This window comes from Schistocerca cancellata, chromosome 1 (assembly GCF_023864275.1).
Source record: "Schistocerca cancellata isolate TAMUIC-IGC-003103 chromosome 1, iqSchCanc2.1, whole genome shotgun sequence".
In the NCBI taxonomy this organism is placed as follows: Eukaryota; Metazoa; Arthropoda; class Insecta; order Orthoptera; family Acrididae; genus Schistocerca; species Schistocerca cancellata.
The window spans coordinates 508,895,070-508,901,031 of NC_064626.1; the positions used below are offsets into that span (position 1 = coordinate 508,895,070).

Genomic DNA, 5,962 nt, shown 5'->3' on the forward strand with positions numbered 1-5,962 from the left:
GTAACGCTGAACTAGCTCATTCCCCATTCTGATAATACAGCTTCACTAAAAGCGCCTTTTCAGGTAACGTCAACATGCTGCGACTGCTGGCGCAATTGGTTCTCTCTCATTGTTTTTTCTTTATTGTGATTTCATTCCCCTGCCCCATATGGGCGGGGGAGGGCTGTCAGCAGCACAATCCGCCGCTCTTCAGCCGAGTGACATGACAACTAAAACAAGAATAAAATAATACATACATAAGGAGATAAAAAAGGGGAACATAAAACAGAGTAAGGGGAGAAAATGGAGGTAAAAATACACTGACACGTAGACGCTCATTGGGGACAGTTAAAAAAGTCACCAGAAAGTTAAAAAACACAGTTGGCGATCCTTAAAACACAGAGAAGACACTGGATGCGCATGCACAGGTTAAAAGTTGGCCACAGTATTAAAAACACTCCGAAACAACACACTTAAAACCCACTTGGAGCACACACGACGAAGAATAAAACTACCAGGTGGGGACCTGCTGAGGGAAAGGTCAGAGAGGATGGAAAAGGAGGGGAGAGCATGGGGCAGCTGGGGAAGCGGCGGGATGAAGAGAGGAGGGGCAACTGTGGGTTCATGAAGAGGCAGGAGACACATGGGGCATGAGAGGAAAAGGGAAGACAGGGCAGGAGGGAGCGCAGAGACACTGAAAGAAGGCACAAGAGATGGAGGGGGAGTAGGAGGGGAAATCCGCTCAGAAGGAGGGAGGGGGGGGAGAGGGAGCCCTGAGGAGGAGGCAGGAAGAGGAGGCTAGAGTTGGTAGGAAGGGTAGATGTCAGGGCGAAGCTCATCATCCGGGAGGGGTAGACGGTGGAAGTTGTGTTGGGAAAGGAGATGGAGGGTGTGGAGATGGAGAGAGGGAGGGACACAACAGTAAAGGCGCGGCAACTGGTTGGGAGTGGAGAGGAAGGGAGACACCAGGGGGTGAGGGGGATCAAGGCGGCGGACAATATATAGTGTGCGGATGTGTTTAAGGAAAAGGAGAAGGTGGGGGAAGGGGATGAGGTCATAGAGGATGCGCGTGGGGGACGGAAGGCGGATGCGGAAGGCGAGGCGGAGTGCATGGCATTTGAGGATTTGGAGGGCTTTATAGAACCGGGGAGGGGCGGAAATCCAAGCGTTGCTGGCATAACAAAGGATGGGGCGGATCATGGATTTGTAGGTGTGAAGGATGGTGGAAGGATGCAGACTCCACGTCCGGGGAGGAGGAGGATCTTAGTGTTTAACGTCCCGTCGACAACGAGGTCATGAGAGACGGAGCGCAAGCTCGGGTGAGGGAAGTATGGGGAAGGAAATCGGCCGTGCCCTTTCAAAGGAACCATCCCAGCATTTGCCTGAAGCGATTTAGGGAAATCACGGAAAACCTAAACCAGGATGGCCGGAGACGGGATTGAACCGTCGTCCTCCCGAATGCGAGTCCAGTGTGCTAACCACTACCCCACGTCCGGCCGGACAGGAGTTTCAGGAGGCAAGGCGGTTGTGAGCTTTGTTTTGGATGGTAAGGAGATGGGGAGTCCAGGTGAGGTGGCGGTCGAGTGTGAGGCCAAGGTATTTGAGGGTAGGAGTGAGGTGGATAGGATGGCCATAAATGGTGAGGTAGAAATCATGGAGGCGGAAGGAGCGGGTGGTGCAGCCTATGACGATCGCCTGGGTCTTGGAGGGATTAACACGGAGGAACCACTGGTTGCACCAAGTGGTGAATTGGTCAAGGTGGGTTTGGAGGGTACGTTGGGACCGTTGAAGGGTAGGATAAAGGGCTAGGAAGGCGGTGTCATCAGCGAACTGGAGAAGATGAACAGAAGGGGGAGGTTTGGGCATATCAGCAGTGTACAGGAGATAGAGGAGGGGGGAAAGGACAGAACCTTGGGGCACGCCGGCAGAGGGGTAGAAAGTACGGGAGTTGGAATTGTGGATAGTCACATAGGAGGGACGATGGGAGAGGAAGGAAGGAACGAGACGGACGAAGTTGATGGGGAGAGCATAGATCTGGAGTTTGAAAAGGAGCCCGGGATGCCAGACACGGTCATAGGCATTCTGGAGATCAAGGGAAACAAAGATAGCAGAGCGACGGGAGTTAAGTTGGAGGGAAAGAAGATGGGTAAGGTTAAGGAGCTGGTCGTCAGCAGAGAAGGAAGGCCGAAAGCCACATTGGGTAAGAGGAAGGAGGCGGTGCTGGTTAAGGTGGCGGTGGATATGGCGAGAGAGGATGGCCTCAAAGACCTTACTGAACACGGAGGTGAGGCAGATGGGACGATAGGAAGAGGTAGCAGAGGGGGGTTTGTTAGGCTTAGGGAACAGCAGGACACGGGAAGTCTTCCACAGGTCAGGGTAAAATCCAGTGGGTTCTCTCTCTCATTACAGCTCCTTTTATACACAATTGTCACGCCCAGTCACTGGCGGTTTGGTGTTCAGCGCCATCTGTCGGACATTTTGTGAACTTTTTTTTGGTTCTAATAAAACCCCATGTCATTCCCAGAATGTGTGTTAATTTTTACCTCTCTATCTACATTATTCCGTGGTTTATTAAGTTTACAAATTTATACTGGCTTTTTGATCACCCGGTTTTTGTTTGTCTGTACGTGTACAGCACATCTACCGATTTCCGTCCTATTAGGACTATGCATTCCTTGTCTGTCATTTTATTTATGTTAGAGTGTAAAAGTGAAGTAAGTGGGATACATCGACAATGACTAATATGGCAGTTATGTGTTTACATTTTCGGAACTTCTTGTTCAAATTTCGCCTCGTGGGAAAGTAAAGTGGCTCTCAGATCGCATACTCTAAAATGCGGCTGCCTGTTATCGAGTAGAGATAGCGAAGATAGCTCCTTGAAGTGGGCAGAAGATTCAACAGATGTGTTTTCGTAAAAGTGACGCCAACCTCCTGGTTTTTCCTAATGTTTTCAGTGATGTTCAGATCATCACTGCAGTATTAAGACATCTCTTTTCGTTGCGATAAACAGACTAGTGGTTCGTGATTCATTAAGAGATTGTAGATTTCTTAAACCGTTTCTATGCTGGATTGTTACGATCAATGCCGAATGGATATTCCAGATTCCCATTTAGATACTTAGCCGTTTCTTGTTTGTATCCTGTCTATGTTAGAGAAGGATGTCACTAGACATTTTTGTACTGTTTCGTCATATTCCTGGAATTACAGAGACCATGGCCACAAATATATAGAGCCATGGTGGGTACTCGGAGCTGGATTTTGAGAAGGCGGCTCAAAACTTCCTCATTCCTCAACATATGATGAAATGGAACACGAAGGAAAGACAGTGTCAAATTTGATATCAACATGAAGCGATGAGGGAAATCGCGTCATTTATAAGACTGATACTTTTGAAAATCATCTTTGAGTTACGTAGGGACCAATTGTGGAGATAAGGAATGTGTCTATTTTGGAATACAGGAAACTCTTTGTGATCTAGCATGAGTACAGCACTTGCTAACGGAGTTGTCGAAACGATAAGAAATCTTTTATATATCTAATTCCCCAGGGTCTTACCAGCTCAGACGTAATAAAACCCTGAGCCTGGAAAAGACGAAAAATGTGTCATTTTACTCGCATTTATTTCCATTCGGTCTAGGAGTTCACTTTCTACGAAAATGAGAAGCTGGAAGTAGCATACATTATGGATATGTTATAGTTTCACCAATCTGACCATGATACTTTTCCAGTTTAGTATTGGCGAGCGTCAAGGAGTTCGGATGCCGTTTACCATAATCTGGTGCCCTATGTTCCAATAGGCTATTTCTGACCCATGGTTCATGTTGTAACCTCCCCACAAAATTCTTTAAATAAATAATAATATGAGTATGATTCTAATTTAGTGTAACCTCCCCACAAAATTCTTTCTCATTTGACCTCACACACAAAATTCTTTCTGATTTAATGTAAGCTCAAAATTCATTCACACTTAGCGTAACCTCACAACAGAAAAATTCCTAAACCTCTCAACAGTAAAAATTATAATTATGTCGTTCATATTCAGTGTAACGTCCCAATAAAAAAATAAATTCGGTAACCTAGTAAAAAAGCAAAGTAACTAACCTCTCAATTAAATTGTCGCTCACTTATGACTTTTCAATAATTCACTGTGAATTTAACCTGGTAAATTTTGGACGACATCAGTGGTGCGTCATGGCCCTGAAAGATCATTCTGAATAAAAAAAGGAAAAATTCTTACCTCAATAAAGTCGCCGGATATATCTGCTGTTAACAATAAATTTTTCCGGCACAGCTCTGTGCAATGCTGGCCGATATATCTCTCATTTATGAAAGGAAGCAACTGATTTTTCTATTGCAATAATCGCGATGATCATGGATGGGAGAAATTAGTAAATCCTTTAAATTGAAATGAATGGTCGTTAAAAGTTACTTTTTATAAGGAAAATTATTATTACGAGAGTTTTAAAACATTTACATGCGACTTGAGATAGCATTACTACATATGCGCGAGGCTGCTTTTTTACCTTATATAATAATACTCAGGCTCCGACATCGCTGCACCGCGACCGGGCCAGCCAACACGATACATCATGCCAGACCAGAGCAGACTCCAGACTAGCAACAACATACTGCTACAGCTACACAGTTCCTACTGCAGTCAACAGTGCTCTCTGGTCAGAGATTCTCTTATACCTTGCCTATTGCAGGCAGTGCATGAGCAATACATCGAAATTATATCTGCTCGGACCTTTTACAATGTGTACGGCAATTAGCAAAGGTGTGTACCTGAGAACTTCATTTACGCCCCTTAACTAATTAAACTATTTCGAATCTATGGAGAATTGCCTCCTGTAAGACGAGAAAGTTTGTCACATGTGTGGTGTTTGAAGTGTTCCCGACGTTATAACATCTGATTATGTTCAACGGAATAACGAAAACTGAACCAGCAGAAAGCAATGTTTCTAAACTATCATTAATCTGCAATTTCTGAATTTAACTTCTACAAATATAGTCAAGTTTTTACTACAATACTCTATGTTTCACGAGAACAAAGAGGACAAAGCAGAGATGTAGACATGATCAACAACTTACGGTACTACTGCGCGTAGTCCTATACTTGGCCAAAGAGAACGGCCTCTTACAATATCACATATGATACATAGTGTACAACTGTATTGGTTGTGCTATTATAGACCACTGAGATCACTGCTAAGGATATCTTCTGGAAGAATCACACAGCCATGTGCAAGGAAAAAGTTAACGTCATAGAACGTTGAGGCTACGTTTTTTTATTGATCAGTGAGTGACCTAACTTATTACAGTAGTAGGTACTAGCTGTTAACCACAGCTGCGCTCTCGTATCGGTAGTTTTGTTATGATGATTGGTGGTAAGTAACTAAGTCGTTGCGTATGAAATAGTGTCAGTTGCTCTCACGTGTCTTCGTGTTCCGCATAAAGGGTGATGTGTACAGAGGGGCGTGGGCAGAAGCGCGCATCTGTGCATTGTGCTACTGAAGTAATTGTAGATCACACAGCGTGGACATTATGCAACAAATTTAATAATTTTTTAACATAGTTTATGTTCACTAAAGTAAAATTTTATTTTCGTTCTTTCTGAAGTAGACAGTGTACTTTCTCAGCGTTCGAGCTATCTCAATACCAAATTCCATCGAAATTGATTCAATGATTCAGCAGTGAAGACATAACAGCCAGTGTTAGTTTTTCATTTAATAATATTAGTGAGGAAGTATGGATACACGCTTTAAGTTTTTATAAGATTGTATTCATAACGTTGAATCCTACTACGTAGAACATATTAATCAAAACAAATTTTTCACAAATATGATATAATTCAAAAAATTAAAGTGTAAACACCCTGTGTAAATATGTTTCCCTATGTCGGGTTAAAACTTTAAATTACGACTATCTTTTCGTGATCCTATTTTGGTTAAATGAAACCTATATGTTGCCCTTGCGCTCAAAA

The 5,962-nt window shown here is 43.8% G+C and overlaps 1 non-coding gene across 1 annotated transcript; it reads right to left on the minus strand.

Annotated features, from left to right (window-relative positions):
• Positions 1–1,402: 1,402 nt before the first annotated feature.
• On the minus strand, positions 1,403–1,477 carry Trnaa-cgc (transfer RNA alanine (anticodon CGC)). The gene has a single exon. It is a non-coding gene; the product is annotated as a tRNA-Ala (tRNA).
• Positions 1,478–5,962: the final 4,485 nt, after the last annotated feature.